The sequence below is a fragment of the Rhododendron vialii genome, chromosome 10a (genome assembly GCF_030253575.1).
Source record: "Rhododendron vialii isolate Sample 1 chromosome 10a, ASM3025357v1".
NCBI lineage: Eukaryota > Viridiplantae > Streptophyta > Magnoliopsida > Ericales > Ericaceae > Rhododendron > Rhododendron vialii.
This window is the reverse complement of record NC_080566.1, coordinates 38,642,258-38,666,882: the sequence shown is the minus strand read 5'-3', so window position 1 is coordinate 38,666,882 and position 24,625 is coordinate 38,642,258. Positions and strand designations below refer to the sequence as shown.

Genomic DNA, 24,625 nt, shown 5'->3' with positions numbered 1-24,625 from the left:
TTTTTTGGAAAACAGTAAGCGACAGTGCAGCGCTCCCGCGCTCTGGTACGTATGTTTGCACAGGTTTGGGGGACAAGATCCAGTGGGCTATTGTGGGCTTCTATCCGATTCACAATAACGATCGAAATCGGTAATTATATAAAACTCATTGAATATGTCATTCTCGCAAAAAGTTAGATTGATTGAATATCTATAGGTAAATAAACCAAACAAATTTGCACAAGAAAAATGTGATGACAGACAGTCAACCTAATTTCTTGCGTGAATGACATACTCGATAAGCTCTACAAAATGAACGGCCCACAATAGCCCAAGAACAATAATAAAACTGTATTCGACCTTCTCCCCTCGTTTGGATAGGTGTAAGAAGTATCAAAGACTCCATTTTTTAAGTGCCCCTGAAAATTTATCAATATAATATTCTCACTTTTGACAAAAAAATAAAGAAGTATCAAAGACTAGAATAATTTCAAAAGATCCACTAATTTAACACAATATCTCCCACTCCATCTTTAAAACTCTAAAATGAAGAATGGATATGACTTATTGAGAAGAAATTTTGTAATTTATCTCATTTTTTTTTACACTTTATGAGATTCTAAAATGTACTAAGGGCTTGTTCGGACAAAAAAGCTATTGGCTTTCCCGCCAAAAATAAGCAAAACAAACCCACATAAAAATAAAAATAAGTCAATAAGCCACTTTTTTCGTCTTTATTCAAAAAATATTGGATTTCGATCGAAATTTTATACTTTTTAGATTCCTCTCGTCATGAAGATGCAATAATCCCCAAAAAAATGAGAATAAGCCAAGTGATACGAAAAAAATTTGAATAATGACAAAAAATAAGCCACTTTGGCTTATTTGTCCGAACACGCCCTAAATATTGGTGGTGGGATCCACCGAAGCTTGTGAGGGATGATGTGCAAATAGATATATACTACATAGGCCACGAGATCCCCTGTTTGACCCCCTCTAAGTCGTTGATCTTGCAAATCAAAGGTTGAGATGGGCTAAACACTTTTTGCTAGCTAGTAGAGTATCTAGCTAGTCCGGTGTACATATATTTTTTATAGGCAGATGTTACTGTGTTGTTCTCTTTACTTTTCAAAAATTTTTTTTCAAAAAATACCCTCTAGATTCCCCCTACTTTCAACATTTCTCTTTCTATCTCTCTCCACTTATTATCCCTACCATTTTTCAAAAAAAATTTCAAAAACCAAACCAAACACAGTATAGTAAATGTTCTAATAACCTTAGTAATGAAGTTGACTCTCAAAACATCCCGAACACAATTGTTGAAGAGATTAAATATGATAGGCTTTCCCCAGCCGTTCACCGTGGACTCCACCGTTATTCTCGTTGATAAATGCAAGAGCCTCATTGAAAACCCCAAGAGGTTGGCCCTGAGACTTAGATGTTTGCTTCATCATAAAATCTCATGTTCGATTCTTCTTGCCAACAATTCTAGGGGTTATCTCATCCATGCGTAAACGTGTGAAATGACTATAGGAGGAGATGTAGGATTAGTCTGAGGTGCGCGCAAGCTGACTCGAGATACCCTACATTAAAAAAAAAAGCCTCATTGAAGAAGCCCTACCACAAAATTAAGTTTGCCTCACCTGAGTAATTAATTGGCCATTCCATACATGGGAAGGGACTAGTGTTCTATTGCTCCATTTTGTCTGGCACTGATGTTTGTCCGGGTGAGGCAATTAATTTCGTGCCAAAGTAGAAGGAAAAATGATTCAATGCTCCAAAGTACATGGGGAGGGACTAGAAATTAATTTCCACCCTCAACGTGCTCTCTACTTTAATGCGGAAGATTTGGGGTGGGGCCATTGCGGCTGTCAGGGCAAGGTGGGCTCACCCTACCATTAGAAGGGAAAATGATTCAATGTTCCTAAGACACCGTCACGTTGTGCTCTAAATCCCTCATTCACCGCACATTTGCGTGGACTCCACAAATATTGCGTCTGGAACTACACAAATGTGTGGTAGAGAAGAGTTTGGTCACCGCTACATAATATCCCAGGCATGGAATAATTGCTCAGAAGAAAGATCCCAAATCCCAATGGTTCAAATAATTAGTAGAAGATATATTTGGTACAAGATCAAAACAACAATTAATGCAACAGTGCCGTGTTCTGCTCTTTAGGCCTTAATTTGATCCGGCGGCTTCAGAAAATTTCGACAGGTTATTTAAGAATTACATTAACTCTACTAGCTCTGTTAACCAATTTTATATATATATATATACACACACCAAAATGCATATATTAATGTAAATAATGTGACAAAAAAAAATGTTACAAATTTTCTCGGCAATTTTTTTTTTTTGAGTCAAACAAAACTAAATCAGCACATAAATATACTAATATATTTTGTAGAAAATTGGGTGGTGAACAGGTTCCCAAAGATCTTTTTGGACGTATACTCTTTTTTTTTGGAGATATAGAGTTGATTGTTGTCAGAGAGAAGACTGAGCACGATACTGATAAGAATAGACACACACACACACACACACTCTCTCTCTCTCTCTCTCTCTTCTCTAATTTTTTCCGTGAGTATGTACCTTGTTTTGAGATAATGTATTAAGTGTTCAATTGTGAATTGCCTAGATTAATGGGTGTTCATAGTATGGAATAAGTGTTGAAACAAAACCTGAGATAAAACTACTCCATGTTGGAGTATTCGAAAATAAGAAAATTTTGGGTGTTCACCACCCATATATACTCCCATGTAGAGCACCCTATGGTTTGGTTTTCACTCGTTGTTGATGTGTCTTTATTATTGTAACGGCAACATCACAGTTGTACTTTTCACATTATTATTATTAATGCATTTCTCGGTATTTCACGAAAACATCAAAAATTAATCAGAAGATATTTGTAGGCACGTGATTGTAGTGTTAATATTCACTAATTTATTCATCTATCTATCTAAATATACTTTTGTCTATCTAATCTACTCCTAATGTGCAGTAGTATACGGAGCGAAAGGGGAAATGTGAATAGACAGGGTTGACCGCCCCTGCGAATAATCAATAATGGGTTTTGTTTTAAAGATTTTAAAATTTAAAGGTTCAACTCCTTATTACTTATTATTTTTTTGAAAAGGTAAATAGATAATTTCATTGCTTAAAAAGAACAAAAACTGTCCAGATGCTACAAACTCCCAACATCCAGAGCTCGTCGTTGGGTACACAGAAATCAACGACCAGGTTATTTGATGATGAATCCACAAGGCGTTGGGTGAAGACTCACCTATGCACATGAAAATACAATAATTCTAGAGCTACACACAATCACACAAATTCACTCACATTAAGCATTGAGCCACACACACTGTACGCATAACCTTAATTTGCGGGTTTTTTTTTTGATAAGCAAATTTGTGGGATTTGGTTGAGGAGATAATATAATTTTCTTAAAAAATAGAGAGTTCGAATTAGATCTCTGTCACAATGCATTGATTCAAATCAGCCTTTTCCTCTGCAGCTCTTCTGCTTTATCATTTCTAGCTACCACGTTCTTTGCCATTCTTGTACACAACCGGACCTCTTTCATTTTTCTGTACATTGTCGCCTCTTCTCTCTCTCTCTCTCTGAGCAAATTGCGCATTTTCCTCTGCTGCTATTTCAATGCTTCCTTGAATATCGCTGTGTGTTTGTTCTTTAGTCTGCCTTTTCCGTTTTCATACAAAGCATTAACTCGTTCTCCAGGATTTCCAAAAAGTGCTTGAGAACCTTGTTTCCATTCTTATATAGGAGTACATGAGATGATGATTCGAAGTCGATGCACCAGCAGATCAAAAAAAAAGAAGTCGTCGATGCACATGGCCGTCGAAACTGTTATTTCAAGATTTGGCTAGCGGGTAATGAACATTCCTATCATGTTTTTTTCCTTGATCGGTTGTAGATTGATTTTATTTGAGTTTGTTCGAATTTTATCGTGTTTGTCATATATAGAAAAATTCATGGTAGACTGGGTTTGTTTGGATTTGTACCGAATTCATCGTAACATTCTAAATTTATGGTGTTTGTTTGAGTTTGATCAAAATTTATCATGTTTGTTTGGGTTTGTTCTAGTTTCATGGTAGATTAGGAGAGAAATATTTAGGCCCCGTTCCGGAACTCAAAATAAGTATTTATTTTTTAAGAAGGCAATTTCAAGCTAAAAAATAATGTATTTACGCAAATAATTTTCCTACCAATATGGATCTTGTTTAATAGATCTTATCGAGATCTATTATACGGTGCAAAAAAAATCAAAAAATTATTTTTCATTTACATTATTTTTTAGTTTGAAAATATGAAATAAGTACTTATTTTTTAAGAAGGTGTTCTGGAACGGAGCCAGAAGACTAGGGAAGAGAAAGGGTGAAATATTGACTTAAGTATCTATATAGGAACATGATCTCTATTTTAGTTCTCCAATAAAAAATGCTAAGTGCATAGATATTGTGTGCACAAATATGTTTGGAGCTGTTCAATGCATGTGACCCCACGATATTTTTTTGTGGGTTGTAGGATTTGAACACAGTGGTGAATTGTTGGGATTTCAAGTACTCATGCTTCGCTAGACAAATCAAGATATTCACAGTTTTCAAATAGTATATAACAAAATAAGAACTTGTACGCAAATGCTACTTATCCAAAAAAAAAAAAACCTTGTACCTCAACGAGGGCCGTCATTTATATGCTTTTGGGAGGCCTAATGTTGTGACACCTTCGGCTTTAGCCCAAAATTGGCCCCGCAACAATCCCCAAGGATTCGGTTGAGAAATTAGCAGAGGAGGAGAAATTTTTCAGTGCTGAGCGGGTACCCGCTCGGTACATCCAGGCCGTCCATTTCAATTTTGGACGGCTCGGATTTGGAAAAAAAAAGAGGAGAGAGAAAGAGGAGGGAAAGAGTGGTGGGGTAAGAAAAGAGAGAGTGTTTCAATCTAGACCGTCTAACACAATTTTGAACTGCTCGAATGGATTGTTCGGGCACCACGTGGGTGTGCCCAAGTGGTACCGATCCAGCACCCAAAAATTTCTTGCCGAGGAGAATGACAAAAAGGGTGAGGGCAAATAGAATTTCCGGACTTGATGGAGCAATTATACTCCAACTTTCTTCACAGAACAAAGGGCTATATGCTTTACATAGTTGACCCGAGTTTCCACCAACGGTGAGGAAACAAAGGGTGGGGTTGTAAGTATATAATTTATATATTTGTAGGCGGGGCTGCTAGTCACGTGAGGGAGAGGGTGAAGTTTTATCTCGATCACAATATGTGCAACTTTTATATTTTAAAATCCGACAATGTCGGAATTGACTAATTGAATGCTACTAGTAGTGATGTTGCAGACAGTGAGTGATGAGAATGGGTGGTGAAGAGGAGGGAGAAGGGGTGATGGAGCTCAAGGGTGGGGGTGGTGGAGCTCAGTGGTGGTGGAGGGAGAAAGTTGGTGGTGGTGGTGGTGATGGAGCTTTGGTGGTGGTGGTGGTGGTGATGGAAAGGTCACTAGGGTTTGTAGTGTAGGAGGAAGGAAAGAAGATAAAGGTTGTAGCATAGGGAAGAGAGAGAAAGTTTCAAGGACAAAATTGTCATTACATACGAGGGCATTTTTGTCCAATTCTTTTTACTTAGTTTCTATTGAGACATGTATACAGCAAAATTGTGATTGTAAATAGCAGTGGCCCTCTATAACACATACAAAAATTAAAGTATTGAGGTACTCATCTCAAATGTGTCTTAGAGAACAAACAGATGAAGTGAAAAATCCTGACAAAGGTAATAAATTTTATTTTACCTATTTTGCTTTGTACTTTATTTTAAGATATTTAATAGTTTAATTTAGTTTTTAGCTTAATTTTATAACATTTTGTCATCTAATTTAGTTTTTTACTTGATTTTGTGATGTTTGAGTAGTTACAAATGAAAATTAAAATGGTGAAAGTCTATGGTGGTTATTTTTTTCTTGCTGTAAAGATCACTTCAGCAGTTCTCTCCTTTCTTAACTCGAGAAGGATTCTTAGAGAAATTAACAAGATTTTCATTGCTCTTATCCCAAAAAATAATAACCCTATTTCTATCGACCAATTTAGGCCTATCAGCCTTTGTAATGTCCTCTGCAAAGTCATTTCTAAGGTCTTGGCAAATAGGCTCAAATTGGTCATTGGATCCTTGATCTCTCCTTTCCAAAATGGTTTTATTCCAAGAAGAGTTATCTCTGATAACATCTCTATTGCACAAGAGCTTACTCACTTTGTTAGAAATAAAAAGCAATGTTCTGACTACTTTGCTACCATCAAGCTGGATATGAGTATAAATTTTGACCGTATTCGCTGAGATTTTCTAGAGAAGGTCCTTCAACTCTATGGATTCCCAGCTAAATGGGTCGATTTGATTATGCATTGTGTCTCCACTGTCACATATTCTGTTCTTGTGAATGGATCTTATACTCCAATGTGTCTCCACTGTCTCATATTCTGTTCTTGTCAATGGATCTTATACTCCATCCTTCCATCCATCCCAAGGGTTTACGTAGGGAGATCCTTTATCCCCCTATTTGCTGAGTTTGGCTCCTCTCCAATCCTAAGGGAATTGGAGGATCCTCCAATTCTAATCTAATGGCTAAGAATATAACACTAAACACAACCTATCTGAAGGATATGAGGATGAACACACATAATTATTTACCCCTCTCTTTTCATTCACGGCCATTGACAATTTTAATGAACCAGATCTTTTAATCTTTTAATGAACTAAAAAATTGTCGATAGTAGTAGGACACGTACACCCCGATTTTCTGAATATAAATTAGAATGGTGGGTTTGTACGCCTTGGAATTTCAAAATTAGATTGCAACTGAACTGAAAAATAACAGATCGAAAAACACATTCTGTGGAATTCAAAAACCAGATCCTAAAAGGCGATAGAAATGTCCGAAGTACAGAGTTGGTATACTGATCGGCAACGAGATTTTCGCTCTGCAGAATCCACAAACTGTGATTCTGATGTCAGGGGGTTGGAGGTTGGAGAAGTATGGTGGCGCTGGTATCCTTAATTTGTTGGCAGCTTAAGCGGGCAACAAAATGGTGGAGGCGCAGAGGGACGCAGAGGGAATGGGTGGTGGTGATGGCTAGTGGAGGGTTGGACGAAATGGAGGGAAGGGGCGGTGATTGATGGTTTCTCGAATAATGAAGGGCAAGTGAAATTATTCAGTGTTTTGCTGGATAACAAGGATTATGTGGCCATTAATGATCTTGGCCGTTAGATTTTATAGTTGCCATGTGTCACTTTATTAATAGGACTTGAGGATCCTTCAATTATTTTGGGATTGGAGAGGAGTCTTTCTTCTATGCTTAATTCGGCAAAAACTCAAGGCATGATTGAAGGTAAGGGTCATCATTTGGCCCGAAGGCCCGCGGCCCGGCCCGGCCCGAGCCCGTAAAACGGGCGGCCCGGCCCGACCCGTAGTTTGTAATGGGCGGGCTCGGGCATATAAATTTTTACTCGGCCCGCCCGTAGGCCCGGCCCGTGAGCCCGCCCGGTAGCCCGCCTGTGGTACCGTCCAAAAGCCCGCCCATTAGCCCCAAATCCCACAAAATCCTTTCTTTTTTCCCTTTTCCAAGAAAATTTAAGCCCGCCCCGGTTTTTGGCCTGCTAGCCCGTCAATTGGGCTAGCCCGCGGGCCGGGCTTGGGCTTCAATTTATAGTAAGTAGCCCGGTCCGCAAAAAAGAAAAAGCCCGATCGGCCCGGCCCGTGGGTAGGCTTGGGTAGTACATTGGTGGGCTGGCCCGGCCCGGCCCGATGATGACCCTTATTCCTGCCCTAATCCGTATTATGGCCTGAATACTAGGGGTGTGCAAAAAAAAATCGAGACCCGACCCGACCCGACCCGAAGGGTTTCGGGCGGGGCCGAACATATGGTTCGGTCGGGTACGGGTACCCCTTTCCAAAAAAATCAGTTTTCAGGTCGGGGGCTCGGGGTGCTGTTTTTCCTTACCCGACCCGACCAAAAAGGTAACGAATTTAATAGTTTTATCTCGGGTTTTGGTCGGACCCGCCCGACCCGACCAAAACCCGACCCGACCAAAAAAATCGGTCACACGGACGGGTACCCCCCCTCCTTCGGTTCGGGTTCGGGGCCGAACCCGACCCGTCCGACCCGTGCACACCCCTACTGAATACCCATAATACCCTTATAACACCGTACTAGTTTCATCGCTCCGTTCCATTCCTCCGTTGCGCTTTGCTCCACTTTACTACGCTCGCAATTGGCCCTTATTGTAGAACTTCTTCTTTTTTTTTTTTTGGGTAAGGTAAAATTTTACTCCCTCCTCCCCTAAATAAGTGTTCGGCGCGCAAAATTAGACCTTTAAAAAAATGCATTTGTTTCGTTAAAAAAATTATTATTTTTTCACAAATCAATAGATAGCAACGAGTTTTATTAAATTGTGAAAAAAAATTTTAATTTTTTAATAAAAAATATGCATATTTTATAAAGCCTAGTTTTACGCGTCAAATACTTATTTAGGGACGGATGGGAGTATTAGAAAAGAAAACACATTACACCCATCAGAGGCATACCCCAAGCCAACAAACTATACAAATCAACACCAAAAACAAGCCTGAACTACCACATCACGAAACAGGACAAACAGTACACAACAGAAATTACAGACTGCCAAAAACTCTAAGAGCTCGTTCTAGAACACCTTTTTAAAAAATAAATACTTATTTCATATTTTCAAACTCAAAAATAATGTAAATGAAAAATAATTTTTCAAATGTTTTTTACACTATATTAAAGATCTCAATGAGATCTTTCAAACAAGATCCATAATGCATATTTTTAGATTTTAATAAGTCCATCATTTTTTAGCTTGAAATTGTCTTATTAAAAAATAAGTACTTATTTCGCGTTTCGAGACGGGGCCTAAATGAGATATTCCACAAAGAACAGAGAACTATGTTAGGACTTGACCTCTTAAATTCTCCTCCAGGAGCTCACACAAGCTCGAATATCTTAATACCTTTCATATATGAGCCATAGGTTCTAACAGATTTTAATGTTAAAAATATTTGTATTTTTTTGATAAAAAACAAAAAAGGCGTATGCATATCAAAAAAGTGAGCGTAAAAATCAATTTCCTAATTTTTCTTCCTTTCTTTTCTTTCATTTAGATGGACGATCAGCGTCGATGCGTCGCACACACTTTGAATAAATTCTCTCGGCCATCCACGCGGCTGAGATTAGAAGATTCACAGGATGTTTTTATTTCTTTTATTGCAGCCCTTAAAGACTCAAACCCTGGTCTTTTTCTTCTTAATGCACACGGAATTTCACTCTAAATTCACTCTGAACGCACCGTAGGAAATAAATATTTGGGCTATACTTGTTGCAAAACGACTTTGTTAAAGTTGTTGATGTTTTAATTTGGTATTGTGCAAGTGGAGTGGAGTACAGTTGGCCTTCCTTGTATACTCCTATATTTTAATTTGGTATTTTAGTAGATGTATATATGATCAAGAGAATGAGTTATCTAAAAATCTGTGAAAACAAGAGTTTTATAGTCCATTAAGTTTAGTGAAAACATGCATTCAAAAGCATAAACAATTAATAGGGCCATTGGAGCAGTATATTTGTCTCCCAAAGTAAAAGTGGGAGAGAAAAATTGGCTTTTGCCAAAATAAAATACTCCTCCGTAAAAATTACTCAGTTCCCGTTTCAGAAACATTTTTAAAAAATAAGTAGCTTATTTCATATTTTTAAACTAAAAAATAATTTAAATAAAAAATAATTTTTTAATTTTTTTTGCACTGTTTAATAGATCTCAATGAGATCTATCAAACAAGATTCATGTTGATAGAAAAATTATTTGCGTAAGCACATAATTTTTGAGCTTGAAATTACATTTTTAAAAAATAAATATTTATTTTGAGTTCGGGAACGGGGCCTCAGTTTGGCAACAAATTTGACTCAGGCTCCGTTCTAGAACAAAGTAAAAGTCTTTATTTTTTAATAAGGCAATTTCAAGCTCAAAAATTATGGGCTTATTGAAATATAAAAATATGCAATATGAATCTTGTTTGAAAGATCTCATCGAGATGCTTTATACGATGCAAAAAAAAATTAAAAAAATATTTTTTATTTACATTATTTTTTAGTCTAAAAATATGAAATAAACTGTTTATTTTTTAAGAAGGTTTCTGAAACGGAACCTCATTTGCAAACGAGTTATTTATTTTTTTTGGGTCTGAGTGGAATCCCCCAAATCGATCCAATCCCAGTAGCTTCTTGGATACGTCGCCAATTTTGAAATGACTTTTGAAATCTACTACGTAAGTACTGTACTACTCTTGCTTAAGAGCATCTCCAATCCATACAAAATAGAGGATGGATGTAACACATTGAGGGGAGATTTTGTAATTTATTCCACTTTTTCTTCACTTTTTCTACTTTTTGGGAGAATCTTTGAGGGACCCACCGTCCTTTTTAGAGTTTGGTCCTCCAAAAGTAAATTTGGTCCTCTAAAAATAGAGGACCAAAAGTAAATTTGGAGTACAAATTTCCTCCAAACTCTAAAAAGGACGGTGGGTCCCTCAAAAATTCTCCCAAAAAAGTACAAAAAGTGAAGAAAAAGTGGAATAAATTACAAAATCTCCCCTCAATGTGTTACATCCATCCTCTATTTTGTATGGATTGGAGATGCTCTTACAGATTAGAATCGTGTGATCCTCCTGCTAGAAGACCAATTGAACCCACGGGATTGGCAGAATGATGGGAAAATTACCGGCAGGTGGAGCACCAAGCCCTTATAGGTGTTGGTCATAGTCACGTGACCAATGAGAACCTTTACATCTTTACACGTAAGCCCAAAAACCTTCCTGCATTTTTGTAGAGGTGTCAAATGGGCCGTGCCGGCACGGCCCGTTTAACTTCATGCTAACCGTGCTTCGTGACGTGCCGTGTCGGCCCATTTACTTTATTTACTTAAATCGTGTCGTGTCGTGCCGTGCTGGCCCGTTTACTTAAATCGTGTCGTGCTGTGCCGTGCCATTTGTCAATCGTGTCGTGTCGTGCCAGCCCGTTTCTGAAATCGTGTCGTGTCGTGCCGGGCCATTTTCTTAAATCGTGTTGTGTCGTGCCGTTTTCAATCGTGTCGTGTCGTGCCGATCCGTTTTCTTAAATCGTGTCGTGTCGTGCCGGCCCGTGATCTTAAATCATGTCATGCCGTGCCATTTTCAATCGTGTCAAGATGTGTCGGCCCATTTACTTAATCGTGTCGTGTCGGATCGGGCCGAACCGTGTCGTTTTAGTCTGCCCTAACATGCGTGGGTTGACTTAAGGCATAACTAATCTTGCATCAGACATGCAACCATTGTATACATTTGATTTTTTGGCATATTGGAAACTCAGCGACATTGGGCAAAGATAGAGAGATCCTTGCATTCACTGCATCCTCGTAAAAAACAAGGGATGAGTGTGTGTGTGTTTGAGAGAGAGAGCGAAGTTGCTATTCAACTTCGGTTGCCCCTTCTTTTTTCTTTTTTTTCTTTGAACGTCTCCTATTTTTCCTCGTTTTTTCAGCTTCCTACTTGATAAATCTTAGACAACTTTTTGGTTAGTATACAAACGAGTTTGGTAAAGGGCTCAATCAATCTACAGTTGTGCTTTCAATTCTTATTGTCGCACATTTGAATAGTTTGAGGTGTTTTCTTAAAAAAGCTTTTACCGTTTTACACTCTTGCTAGTGTACGAGAATTATGTTAGGCAAAAGGTCTACACTCGGTCTCAGAATATCATAATCACTCTGTAACTTGCAGAAGAGAAGAAGGAGAGGACAATTCACAATGAAAGGAGAAAAATAACAATGGACGCTGCATTTTCATATACCATGGCACGCCAAAAAAATTTAACAATTAAAAAAATAACATATTGCAACCCCTAATTAAAAAGAAATTATTGGTCTTAATGAAGTAAAATTTAACAATTAAAAAAATAGAATATTACAAATGGTCCTATTGTTCTAGTCCAGACTGTCCAACTAACCCTTATTTATATATTTTTTCCCTTATTTCTACTATGTATTTTTTTTCTTTTTTGTTTGACACTTTTTTTTAATTTCTTGTTTGATTTGGGGTAAATAATATATGACTTTTGCACGTTTCCTTTCATATTAAATTACTCTTGCACCAAATATTTTGATAAGTTTTTTTAATTTTACTTGTTATCTTGTATTGTAATGTTAAATTTGCAAACCAAAGGTCCAAAGCCTATTTAATTTTACTAACAAAAATAAAACAAATATTTTTACCGAATAAAATTTGATAGTTTTTTAAAAGTGAAAAAATAATTTTTTAAAAACATGATTTTTTAATAAATTGTTTAAAAAAAAAAATAAATATCTTTGTTGTTTACCTTTAAAAAAAGGTAAACAATATTTTTTACCGAATAGAAATTGTTTAATTTTTTTAAAATTTAAAAAAAAAAGCCATTTGGCTTATTTAATTTTTTTTCCCGTGCATCGTGCCGTGCCCTTTCGTGCCCATGTCGTGTCGGGTCGTGCCCGTATCTTGCTAGAACCGTGCCGTGCTGTGCCGTTTCTGTCCACTTTCCGTGCCCGTGCCCGTGTCGTGCCCGTCTACGACCGTGTCGTGCCGTGCCCGTGCCGTGCCCCGGGTTCACTACAATCGTGCTGTGTCATGCCGTGCCAGGCCAATACCGTGTCTGTGACGTACCGTGCTGCCCCGTGCCCGTGCCGGCACGGCCCATTTGACACCTCTACATTTTTGTCCACAGCCCGAGTACTAAGAATTTATTAAAAGCTTTTTTTATTTCCATCTCTGGGTATTTTAGTTTTGGTAGTAAGTGGAGAGAGAAATAGGATAACGATTGGAGAGAGAGGTAATGAGTAAAGAGAGATAGAGAGAGAAATGAAAGTAATAATTGGAGAAATAGAGTAATAATTAGAAAACAAAAACAAAACAAAGTTAAACTTGAAAACAAACAAAGCCGCATTTCTGCTAATTTTTTTTTTCCGGTATTGATTGTGCATATATTTCAATTCATGTATTGATGGTGTTTCACTACCCGAGTGCTAAAATTTTGTGTTTTCGGGTTAACGAGAATAGTCAAGTTATTTTCGCTAAATAGCATTGTTGTTGATGTATGTGAGGAGAATGACCTGCCTAGAAACCATTGAAAACAAGGGGTTTTAAAACCATTTAGTTTAGCATAACACCCCTTAACTTAATTTATTGGATTTTGTCCTGACTTTTTATCGAGTTACTGGTAATAGACGGTGAGTTATAGGTCCTGAAAATTAATTGATTCATCTGCTGAGTCACCAAATCTAATAAACTAATAATATGATAAAATTAATTGAGTTAGAAGAGAATATGTTATTTGGAAAATGATTTTTATACTTCCATATCTGCTAAACGTATTAAAAGAGAAAAAAATAAAGTGCATTAAAAAAAATAAGAGTGCGGAAATTAGCCGATTCTGGTCAGCTTTTGAAAAATGGAGACTAGTTCTCCCTTGCTCTGTAAGCTAAGCGGTCCTCTCCTCTCCTTATAAATGGACCAACAAACCATTTGCATCCTTCAACAACATCTAAGGCTATAATATAAGAGAGAGAGAGAGAGAGAGAGAGAGAGAGAGAGAGAGAGCATTGAACAGAATCAATGGCTAAATTCTCAGCACTTTTCAGTTGCTTCATGCCATCATCTTCAAGGGTCTCGGAAGGCGCCGTGAAGAACAAACCGAAAGAGATTCCGTCGTCAGAGAAAAAGGAAGCAAAAAAATCATCATCCAAACCATCATCAGGAGCTCCTATTGTAATGTCATACTTCCCAGTTAATTCAAATCTTTCGCGCTTGTAGCAGAAACTATTCCAACCGATTCATGGATACAACAAAGGGGTAAAGTTGGAGGTTGGCTCGTTCACGGAGGAGCCGTGAAAAAGTTGTTTGCGGAGCTGCATGATCTCAGTCGTCCGTTTTGGCATTGGACGGTCCGGATTTTAAAAAAACTATTCGCTGGAAGAGTTACTCCTCGCGCGAATAGTTTTTTCAAAATCTGAACCGTCCAATACACTTTGGACGCATGCAATTAGGCTCCGTAAATATTTATTCACAGAAAGTTCTGTAATAAAGTTTTGTATTTATTGTTCCCGCTTTTATTTTAGTAAATGTACTGTATTAGAGTATTCTGATTCAAGAATGGTTTGTTGACTAAACTTACCGATTTCGAATGTTCGTTCTAAGCGTCTCTAGCTAGGTAATGAACGGTCCAAAAATTAAATCATATACAGTAACATTTTAATTGAAACGATGCCTATTTTTGGGGCACAGCCACCCTGCTTTGGTTGGACATCGGCGAGGAGAGAAAAAAAGTGAATCGTAATCTATCGTATCACAATATTTTTTATTTTTTTATTTTTATAATTAAATGTTTGGATCAAATTACACGTAAGCGACTTTTTTCAGTTTTCACCTTTGATATTATAAAGTAGTCTCTATATGGGGATAAATGTTAGTAATATTATTTGACTCTCCAAGACCGCAAATGAAATCACAATGTAACAGTCTAACATATATGCATAAGAAAAAAATGTATAGATTTTGATACATTCAAGCTACCAAATTGATGATAAAGCTTTACACATATTTTTGTAAAATAAGATAAGAAGGATTCTCTTTCTTACCGGCTAGATAAAACTTATGAACCAAAGTAGCTCAGACCTGAGTGATTGAGTCATGTTATGCGAACGAATTTATAAAAAAAAAAACAGATGATGACATAGAAGTATCCGAAACCAGTCGATACTTTGTCAAAATATCATTATTTTGTGAGTCTAATGTGTATTAGGGCCCGTTCCAGAACCGAAATAAGAACTTATTTTTTGTCTAATAAGAAGCCTTGTTCCGGAAAATAAGAAGGTTGGTACTTATTTTGAAAGAATTTATATAGGTACCGACCGGCCGGGGAGGGAAATCGTACCAACAGCCGTGCTGGGCAGTCTCCGGCCACTGGATGGCCGATCCGAGCCGTCCAAAAACTCTAAAAAAAAAAACCGAGGGGGCCATCGCGGGAATCAACGGCATCCGAGATGTGTATGGTGCTTGATCCGAGCACCTCTTTTTCGTGTGAAATCATATATACGAAAAAGGGGTGCTCGGATCAAGCACCCTACACGCCTCGGATGCAGTTAATTCCCGAGATAGTCCCCTTGGTTTTTTTTTTTTAGAATTTTTGGATGGCTCGGATCGGCCGTCCGGTGGCCGGAGACGGCCCGACGAGGCCGTCGGTACGATTTCCCTCCGTCGGCGCCCATTCTCATAGCTACAGTCTTATTTTTTTGTATAAGGCAACTTCAAGCTCAAAAATCATGTGTTTACGCAAATAATTTTCTTATCACTATGGATCTTATTTGATAGATCTCATTGAGATCTTTAATACGGTGCAAAAAAATTTGAATTTTTTTTTTCATTTACATTATTTTTGAGTTTGAAAATGTAAAAGGAACTTTTTATTTGGGTTTTGTGGAATGACCCTTCTTATTTTTGAATGAGAAGTTCCAAAATAAGTACTTATTTTTTAAGAAGGTTTCCGGAACGGAGCCTTAGACGGTTCAAAAAATCTTGTTATATTCACTTTAAGACTTTAAGTTGAAAAGATTGGAACGTGATTTTATTTTTTATTTTATTTTGTCTAACCGAGAGTGAAACAAACGGGTCAAAGTAGGCAGAACAGGAACAAGGAAGGAAGCTTCGTAAGGGCGCCATTTATAATTGTTAAGCTAATTTGGCCACGGGTCACGAAAATGATATTGGTATGGACGGTACCGTAGGGAAAATGCTTCGATGGTTGCGTCGGGCCATCTCCGGCCATCAGAAGGCCGATCCGAGCCGTCCAAAAATTAATAAAAAAAACAGAGTGGGGCCTTACGGGAGTCAACGGCATCTGATGTGCGTAGGTACTCGATCCAAATACTCAATTTTTTCATTTATACATGTATATATATGTACAAAAAATGAGGTGCTTGGATCGAACACCTACGCACGTCGGATGCCGTTGATTCTTGAGCGCCACTCGGTTTTGTTTTTTTAAAATTTTTTGGACGGCTCGGCTCGGATCGACCGTCCGGTGGCCGGAGATAGCCCCGCGCGGCCTTCGGTGCATTTTCTCTACGCTATTGGTCGGTACCAATAGCAGTACTCCTTTGGTCACTTCCACACAGATGGAAACCTCCCCTGTTTCTTCTTTTCCACTGTCTATAAATAGGCTAAGATCTTGACTATAAGTTCAGATACCACTCATCACCCATTAAACAGACAATTTGCTCAATTGTTTGGTCCCTGCTCAGCCTTGTTCACTGCAGCCTTCAAGTACCATTTTGAGTTTATATTTAGTAATTCCGATTAGCATGGCTCTGTTCTCAGCTATTTTCAGTTGCTTCATGCGACGTCGACCGGCGTCATCACGGGTCTCTGAAGATGCCGGCAGCCTGCACAAATCCAAAGTGGGTTCCTTAGGGAAACACGAAAAGCAATCATCTAAATCATCTGGAGCTCCGATTGTGGTGCCACACTTCCCCGTCAATTTGAATATCTCTCGCTTGTAGTCACAACATCAATTCTTTTTCCCCTTAACCCAATGCATACCAGTCCCACGATGTGCTGGAAAACCTTATAAAAGACGCTAGAGCGAAAGTCCTGTGACTGAGAATGCATTGAAACAAAAGAGAAGTTGCCTTTAAAAAGGTAACGATCGATGATTCTACCGACGTCGGTAGCCCGGCCAGGAAAAAAGTGCTAGTTTGAAGCTGAAGCGTGTGAGGAAGTAAAGCAGGGAGATTTTAGATTTGTTCAGGCATCCAAGGGAGATCCAATTCCCTGGTGTTTACTTATGTAATTTTGTGATCATAATTTGTGGGTTGCATTGTATTCTAGTGAGGTCTACTATAATTCTTTCTTTTGTGGGTTAATTGCATTGTACTACTACAAGATATGTGCCAGTGTGTTTGAAGGAATTTCCACTTATATATCTTAAAGCCTTTTAACAGCTTAAAACAAACTAAATTAATAAAAGTTTATTGCTCTCTACGTCCTAATTTGTATGTCAAGAGTCAAGAGTAGGAAAGGATAAACAAAGAAACTCTCTCCTTGGTCATGATGGGCATTTCTTGCTAGTAAGTAAGTCAGCACAATTGTTGATCTCTCTCGTGATGTGGCTAAGCCGCGGCAACCCCAACTGCTGCAGGAGGTCCCTAGCTAGCTACAATCACGAATTGTGCCAATAAGGTGATGAGAGTTGTTCTTGGCGTTCTGAATGAGTTTTGATCACATTGTTTGCATCTGTTTCAATCACAACAGTGTTGGTGTGCTAGTGAACAGGAGGAGTGGAGCCACACAAGGCCTCTAAAGTAAACACCCGGCCACTAAAGACTTTCATATTGTGTTTGGATGATAACTTTGAAAAATTTAAAAAGAATTTTTGGGGTAATGATGGAGAGAGAAATTAGGGTAATAATTGAATATAGGAGTAATGAGTGGAGAGAGTAATGATTAGAACTAAGAATAATGAACATTTTTTGAGTTGGATTTTTTTTTTTCAAGCTTCAATAAGTCTAGAACCACATCCGTCTAAAAAAACACTCACACTCCACACATACTTGTGTGATTTGGGTGTGGTTGTAGCCAGGGGTGGACCCATGTTGGGGCACGTGAGGTCACGTATCCCCACGCTTTTTTAAAAAAAATAGTAAAAAAAAGTTAGATATAATAAAAAAAAGTCTCCTATACTAGTACAAACCATTAGCACTTCAATCCCTTGTTTTTTTTCTTTATTTTTCTATTTTTATCTACCTCTTTCCTTCATTTTTCCATTTTCATTCTACCTCTTCTTCTTTTTTTTCATTTTTGTTCTATCTCTTTTCTTTATTTCTCCATTTTTGTTCTACCTCTTTTTGTTTTCTTCCCAATCCACAATATTACAAAAATTAAATTACTAAATTACTATATTCTTTAGTTTACTTGCCCACTGCGACAATTAAAAGTGTATTTTCAGCCAAAAATATTACTCTGAAAAATCGGTTACGAAATAGAATGAGCTAGTGATCAATATTTAATGATTGAACGATAATTTAGTCGTATACATAGAGAAAAATATTTTTTAAGATTATAAATAATAGATGTCCCAGTATATAAAACCCTAGGGTCCGCCACTGATTGTGGCAATTTGAAAGAATTTTTGCACTTGATGAAACACAAAGTCAAGCAGCCGTAAGGAAATTGGAAGTCAGTTAAAAGAAATAAGGAAACTGGAAGGAATGCTGGTGGAGGGAATCTTATGCTTGCCCTCCAAACTACTGCAGTACTAATTTGACTGGTAAAAACAAGAAAGAATTGCGGTCCTCTAATTAATGAAGATGAAAACAACCAGTCAAGAAGCAGCCACCTACGTACAGACCACGGAAATAACCTGGGCCTTGCTCCCCAAGTTCATTTGACTATCAAATTAATCATGTTGCTTCTCTCTCTCTCTAATCATGTTGCTTCTCTCTCTCTCTCTCTCTCTCTCTCTCTCTCTCTCTCTCCATTATAAATAGAACCAAACTCACTCTTGTTCTTATATCGTCATCTGCACTTGTTACTCATACCCGGAAACATTTCCAAGTTTGTTTGAAATAACAGAGAAGCTAGTTAAACAGTACTTACAAACGTACAGTGGCTTTCTTCTCAGCAATTTTCAGTTGCTTCTTGCCGTCATCGCCTTCGCGGGTTTCTGATGATTCCGGAAGCCAAAAAACGAAGGGTCCTTCCTCGGGAAAAGGAGAAAGAAACCCAAAATCGTCTGGTGCACCGATCATCGTGTCGTATATCCCCGTTAATTCTTACCTCTCCCGCTTGTAATTAAGCAATTGAAGAGCAGGGAGGAGTTTTGATCACTTGAACATGTGTACGATATCGGGCCACCGAATTCTCTGTCCCAAATCTCTGTTCAGCGGTTTTACTGCACTCCCAAGCACGTAAATGTGTCTTTGTGTTTGAAGATTCTTGTTGCATCATGCGATTGGAGGCTTATGAAACTAAAGAACAAGAGATTTGAGTAACAGGAATTCTCCAAACCGAAAGGGCGAATGGGCCAATCGTTCCATTGATGAAGTCCTTCTGGATGCTTAAAATTTTACAGAAGTCATGTTTCTTTAGGAGTATACAAGTTATGTCAATGTAAAGAGGAAGATATATTCATTTATCTTCTTAATTATGTGGTTGGAGTTATTTGTGCCTGGTTGCATGTTTAGAGTATATATCCGTCGATGTCTGGCATATTGTACTGTACTGATTCAATGTTATATTTGTGAGTTATTTGCAAAGCCTTAGTAAGATCTTCATTCATTTGTTTGATTTTCAAAATTTAATTAGAACTAGTTCATTTTGTAGTTACGGATGGGGTTGCCCGATATATTTGAAGGTATATGTCTTTCCAGATTTGGCCCTTCAATCACCCATCTTCTATTTGCTGATGATAGCTTCCTCTTCCTCAGAATGACTGATTCTGGAATTTCAACCATCCAATCCATCCTTCTCTCTTATTGCCAAATGCCAGGCCAAATGGTTAATTTCCAGAAATCTAGCATCTTCATCAGTCCTAACTCCCCTCCTTCTCGTTACTCCTCCATCTCCTCCACTCCTCACATTCCTATTTCTCCTTTCTTTGGAAAGTATTTAGGGATTAGCTTGGATCTGGTTTCAAAGAGAAAAGAGATCTTCCAGGACATTATCAATAAAATTGATGACAATTGTCAAGGTTGGGTTTCCTTACTTCTTAACAAAGCTGGGAGACTCTCTCTTATGAAACATATCTTGACCTCCTTACTTGTTTACCATATGTCCTGTCTCAAATTCTCTACCCATGTCACTAAGAAAATTTCATCCATTCTCTCAAATTTTCTTTGGTCTGTGTCATCCAATAAAAAATCTTTCCATTGGAAAACTGGGACTCTCTCTGTTTATCAAAAAATGATGGGGGACTGGGCATTAAGGATCTGCAACTCTTTAAACAAGCTCTTTTAGCTTAACAAAGTTGGAGAATCATTGATCAACCAGATTGTCTTTTCTCATCCTTCTTTCTCTCAAAATTTTGCCATTCCACACCTTTCCTTGATGTTAATCCTACTCCCTCATGCTCTGGGGCTTGGAAAGGTATTCTTCATGGCAGAGATGTCTTACTTAAAGGCATCAGATGTCAGATTGGAACTGGAGAGCAAATCTCTATTTGGAATGATTTATGGCTCCCATCATCACTCCCCATTTCTTTGAATAGCTGTCTTTCTGATGATGCTCCTATAAGTTCTTTTCTCTATCTCAAAAATGCTACTGTTAACAAACTCTTAAACATGGGAAATTAGAGTGGAATGCCAATCTTGTCTCATCCCTTTTCCCTAGAGATATTTCTTCTTCTATATTATCCATTCCTTTATGCCAATGTGGCTTTGAAGACAGATTTGTTTGGGGCTTCACAAAAAATGGGGATTTTAGTACTAGCTCAGCTTACTCTCTCCTTCTAGGCCTTAAAGCTCTATCACAACTCCTCTTTCTTTTGGTCGTTCAGTTCACCCGTTCAGTTCATTCCTCACAAAATCCAATTTTTCTCATGGCAGCTAAGTCACGAATGCTTACCTGTGGGAGATCTCTTAGCCAGTAGAGGTTGGAGGGCTGTATTAGTTTGCTGTTTTTGCAAACAACACTCTGGAAGTCGGGTGCATCTGTTTCTTCAGTGTGATTTTGTTAGATCAGTTTGGTTTGGAGCTGACCTTGGTTTCTACATATCTTCAACTCCAAATCACTCTATTCCTTTTTGGCTAGGATGGGTTCATCACATTGGTATCCTCATGTCTCTGAAAATTCGAAATTATTATACTAAAATTCTGTGGTGCATTTTGCTAGCTAGAAACAAGGCTGTTTTTGAGCCTATCTTATCATCCCCCACTCAAGTCATCATTCATGTGAATCTCCTCTCTCACTCCATTTCTCAGGCCTTTGCATCCCTTAAACCATCTAGCCTCTCCCCCCCAAAAATCCATTCTAATCTGAATCCTTCCCTTAGTACTGCTCTTGGACCTTTCCATCCATCAGCCTTCACCTTTCACGTTAACCCATGCCTTTGCGATTGTGACGAACCAGTTTTGGATATTTTATGTGCTTATGCTTACAACTTGCAGCTTAAGAAGTCAGGTGTGGGAGTAACCTTCAAGGTTAACTGCAGTTGAAGGTTACTCTAGGATTGTGGGTTCCATCTTCAGAAGCTCTCCGTATCCATCGGATTGTGCTTCTATCACTCCTATGATTGAGGCAGTGTGTTGGGCCTTAAAAAGACATATGTTACATGTAAATATTCACACTAACGATTTTTCTCTCTTTCAACAGTTGAAAAGCACTAAGGAGTTTCCGGCTCTTGCAGTTTTTTTTATTTCTGTTTCCTTACTTAGTCAGTCCATATCTGTAGTATATCTCTTCGCGATCGCAGCAGAATCCATCATGCATATGTTTTGGTGAAATTTGCAGCATCTTTCAAGATCCATTCAGAAGCTGATATTTCATATCCATTCGATAATGGATAATCTTAGTGGATCTTTTTGTTTTAGGAAGTTGTATCTATTTTCTATGCTTGATGTACTCTTTTGTCTAATGAAGTCCGGCTGTATTTTGTATTCTGAAAATTGGGCTGTAATCATCTATGAAGTTCTTTTTTGATGTCAAAAAAAATGCAACACGAGTACGAAATTGAAAACCCAAAATAAACCAATCAAACCGAACCATCAATATTTAGTTTGGTTTGATTTGTAAAATGTTCAAACCGAGATATGTTGTTTGGTTTGAAAATATGCCTAAACCAAACCAAACTGAACTGTGTACCCCCTACTTAAATGGAGATGCTGGGCTTCGTTTGTCAAAATAGGAACAAAAGAGAACTTGATAACCACTGGAGGCCATAGTCCAATCGAAACGCAAGAGGGTATTGTACAACTACCTTGAAATTTGGAGAAAAAAGGGCAGAAAGAAAGAGCAAATTGGGGATCTTGCCAAAATCCTGGCAAGATGGTCTAAAGTATTTTAGACCATCAGGACCGTTCAAGAGTATTTTAGATGGTCTAAATTTGACAAAAAACTCTTTCAAGAAAGAGTATTTGGAAGAGTTTATTCAAAATCCGGACCATTAATTGCCAAGATGGACAGTCCGTATGGGGACAACAGAGTCAGCATGGATCCCCGAGCAAGAGAGAGACAACAACAGACAACCTAAAATCCTGGCAGGAGAGCCATCCAACGTAAGTAAAAATACATGGTCATTAAAGTTGCCATTAAAGATACCTCAGTGCTGCTACAATATTCCACTCACAATAGTTGGAACACAGTAATACTATTGCGACAAACGAACGCCCATAACATGCATACATAGTTTTTAAGTACACTAACCACAAAGTTAAAAGTAAATGCGCTTTCAATCCAGAGGATAGTAACAAGAGTTCTATTTACATAACCACAAAACTACATGAGCATATTACTACATTGCTGCAGCCGCTGTGTCTCTCCCCCAGATACCTGCAAATAGCACAGGAGGTTGGTAAGTTCAACAAACACCGCTAAACTACTGTGTCTCTTCAGGACATGCAAAATAGCACAAGAGATTGATGCGTTTTAAAAACACATAAAAACATTAAAATCTGTAAACGATTAAGATATTCTATTTAGAAGCCCACACCGTTTACAATATATATCCACACGAATTTTATCACGCAGACTCTGACCACTCAATTTCCATTTTTTAAGTAAACACTCAAATTAGATGTACACCATTATCAAGGTTGAATGAACATTACAGTTATTACTACTTACTTTTCAGCTCTCCCTAAAACATACTAATCAACCGCGTCACCAAATAATCATAGCTGTAAACAACATTTTACATATACAGGCAACCTAAATTCATTCCCACCTGGCAGTTTTATTAACTCCTTCACAAACTGTTGCCCCCCACGCGTAGGTCTCCTCACAGTTATATTCAAGGTGGTGTTTTGGATACGATGTGAATTTTATTTGTCCAGTTATATTAATATAAAACAATATGAAGATGGTTACCAAAGAGTCTCTATCTCTTGTACAGCTATAAAAGAATATTCCATTCTTGTAGCAGCAACCCCTTCGGATCCTGCTCCTCTACAATTTCTGGCCCCATATTCTGGGCGTGCCAAGGGGGATATTTCCGCCACAATGGAATGCACGAGTTTATAATATAGGATGGTCTTAGTAAAGCTGTGGCATATCAGCAGATGTCATAATTGTTAGACCAACCATCAGGCCGTGAGGCTTTCCCGGGGGATGTTTTCTATTTACATTCGAGCGTAATAATTACATGCGGAGCATATGCAATTTCCCATCAAGGAGATTCTACCATAAACCAAAATCAATGGTTTCCATGAACTCTCTAGTCTCTACAGTAGCTCAGCTCGCACAAGACTGACCTTAAGTGGCACACCAGAACGGAAAAAAAGTAAGTTTGACTTTTTTCCTTTCGGAGCCCACGATCTTGTGCTGGTAGAGAATTTGGTTGCTCATATTAAAACGACGACATCATTTGCCAAATGATGTTTCATAAGTAATAAGCACATTCCAATTAAATTAAATTACACGCATCATTGGAACAAATTTAGTAGTTAATTTGAGATAAATTTAGCAGTTAATTTGAGATAAATTTAGTTTTTTTCCCCTAACTAGACATCTAATTAACTCATAAATCCTTAAAATGCTACAACAATCATGGTGATTGAATGTACATAAATAACAATGGTCTTTTGTGTACATAAACATTTTGTCTTCCCTTTCTCTAAGCCGGTGAAAATAAGAGCAAGGGGAAAATAACACAAAACAAAGCAACACAAAAAGAACAAAGATAGCAAGACAATGGAAAGTTATCCATGGAAACATGATGGCAGACAGTCAGCCACCCCCCTTAATAAATTCAACCCCCAAGTCCATGAACCTGCTTCGGTTTCCAGCCCAAGTCCAATGAAGATCCAAACCAACGGATTGCACAACTAACCTTACCCTTTTCACCTGCATTTTTGCTGCCAAAGGCAGAGCCTCAATTGGAGCATGTGAAGAAAATGAACGAGGATGGAACGGAATTTTTTGTTTAACTACCTGACTATTAATGATCAATTGCGGAGGACACCCAGAAGTGTGTTGATTTCAATCATGTTATCTATGCACATGGATGGTAATTTATGCAGTCGCATTCAATTATTTAGTTTTTGTATTTACATTTAGCTTAGTCACCTGATTCACTATCATATAGTTTTCCAAGATACATCTATTTCCTTCCTTTGGTGTTATGTTCAGTATCTTCATTGGTACGTTTCACTTTATCCACAGTCTACATCACTGAAGCTTGTTCCCCATATAAGAAACAAGGGAAAAAAATACCTGTCAGGTGCATGAGAGCTTATTGATGATTTTATGATGCTTTCATACTGATGTACAGATTAGGATCTCGATACAAAATTTGTGTGCCTTGACATCTAGTTCATAGAATTGCATTGAAACTCTAATATCAAA

At 38.0% G+C, this 24,625-nt stretch overlaps 1 protein-coding gene across 1 annotated transcript in view; it reads left to right on the top strand.

Annotated features, from left to right (window-relative positions):
* LOC131302543 (transcription initiation factor TFIID subunit 1-like) overlaps positions 1 to 24,625 on the top strand; it is an 80,618-nt gene that overhangs the window by 29,709 nt on the left and 26,284 nt on the right. The window lies entirely within an intron of this gene.